Source organism: Mus pahari, chromosome 5 (genome assembly GCF_900095145.1).
Source record: "Mus pahari chromosome 5, PAHARI_EIJ_v1.1, whole genome shotgun sequence".
In the NCBI taxonomy this organism is placed as follows: Eukaryota; Metazoa; Chordata; class Mammalia; order Rodentia; family Muridae; genus Mus; species Mus pahari.
Window position 1 is genome coordinate 128,967,161 of NC_034594.1, and position 2,312 is coordinate 128,969,472.

Genomic DNA, 2,312 nt, shown 5'->3' on the forward strand with positions numbered 1-2,312 from the left:
TGAGCACTAAGTCCAATGCCTTGCTGAGGATCTGTGGGCAGTTAATAGCTTCTGGGAGAACAGTCAGTGTGTTTTCAGTGTATTCCCTCTGGGAAGTCAACCGCATTCCAGTGGATGGCGCCACACCCAGGAGTACATGGGAAGCACAAATTGAGTATAGTGAGTTTTCAAAATAAAAAAGGAAGGAAGGAAGGAAGGAAGGAAGGAAGGAAGGAAGGAAGGAAGGAAGGTTGAGAGAGAAAGAGTATATCTGGGAGAAGCTGGGGGAGGGGTAAATAAACACATTGAATGACATCCTCAAAGGATTAATAAAAATACTAAAATTAAGCCAGACATGGTTGATGCATGCCTTCAGACCCAACACTTGAGAGGCAGAGGCAGGCAGATCTCTGAGTTTGAGACCATCCTGATCTACATAGTAAGTTCCAGGATAGTCAGGGTTATGTAGAGAAACCCTGTCTCAAAATTAATTAATAAATTGTATTCATGTCTGACAGTTTCATACATGCATACGGTCTATTTGGATGTTATTTATCCCACCGCCATCACTACTCTATCTGATCCTCCTTACTCCCTCTGGACTCTCTGTCTTCTCAAGTAAACTTGGGTAGAATGGTCTGTCTCTAGTGCCCGAGCTTGGATGAGAAGACATTTACTTCATCTCCCCGCTCCCCGGAGTGGGGAGTTGAGTCACACACAGAATTAGCAGAAATTAAAAATTATCAGTTAAAACATCCTTTACAAGAAAACAGAGGTAACCACCTATTGTCAAATATAAAACTAGAATGTGTATATGTGTGTGCACAAGTCAAGAGAATATTGGCTATGCACTGGGGCTAGCCTTCAGTTGATAGGTGTTGGCCTACACACATACAAAACCTTGGGTTTAATTCCAGTAAAGGGGAGGGGGGAAGAGGAAGGGAGAGAGAGAGAGACCTGAGACAGTAAATCCAGAGAACAAAAATGACATAGGCTTCCCCACAGAGGTCACACTGAGGTGCACTTGACTTCAATCCGATGTTAACATCAGAAAATCTAAGTTCCGGGCTGGTGAGATGGCTCAGCAGGTAAGAGCACCCGACTGCTCTTCCAAAGGTGCAGAGTTCAAATCCCAGCAACCACATGGTGGCTCACAACCATCCTTAACAAGATTTGACTCCCTCTTCTGGAGTGTCTGAAGACAGCTACAGTGTACTTACATATAATAATAAATAAATAAAAAAAGAAAAAAAAGAAAAATCTAAGTTCCTAAAACAAAGTGACAGTAGCTATGAGACAGGCCTCCAAGACACAAGCCTTTTCAAAGGAGAACTACAAAAGCAGGTCGTGATTCTCTGCCCTTCACATAACCTGTGAATTCAAATGTACAACTGTCCTGCTGCGTCTGGAGACACTCTTTCACTATAGTAACCCACCTCTCTTAAAATCTTGCCATTTTATTTCCTGGGGTGATCCCAGAGACTTAGGACGTGGGTGTGTGATATACATGTCCCATTTAGGGCTCAACACTTTGCAGTTTCTTTTTTCTTTTTTCTTTTTTCTTTTTTCTTTTTTCTTTTTTCTTTTTTCTTTTTCTTTCTTTCTTTCTTTCTTTTTTGTTTTGTTTTTTTGTTTTTGTTTTTGTTTTTGTTTTTGTTTTTCGAGACAGGGTTTCTCTGTGTAGCCCTGGCTGTCCTGAAACTCACTCTGTAGACCAGGCNGGCCTCAAATTCAGAAATCTGCCCGCCTCTGTCTCTCAAGTGCTGGGATTGAAGGCGTGCACCACCACTGTCTGGCTCTGTTTTGCTTGTATGTGTGTATAGAGAACACCTCTAAAGGAGTACAGAGGAATGCTAACACTGGCTATGTGGAAGGACGCCAATGACCAAGGCTAAGTGGGAGACTTAGCAGCCATTCTCCTTTGGACTTTTTAATTTTATTGTTTTAGTTATATTCATTTATTTTATGAGTCAGTATTTTGCCTGCATGTATGTCTGTGTACCATAAATTAAAGAAGTTTTTTTTTTTTGGGGGGGGGCGGGTCTGTGTCAAAAAACTAAAGAGAAGCCGGGCGTGGTGGAGCAGGCCTTTAATCCTAGCACTCGAGAGGCAGAGGCAGGCAGATTTCCGAGTTCGAGGCCAGCCTGGTCTACAGAGTGAGTTCCAGGACAGCCAGGGCTACACAGAGAAACCCTGTCTCAAAAAACAAAAAACAAAACAAAGCAAAACAAAACAAAAAATTACTTCTAAAGAAATAGCTCAAAAACATTTAGTTACAAATACACGTAAATGTGCGCACACACGCAATTTTTCCACATACACTTTATTACCTG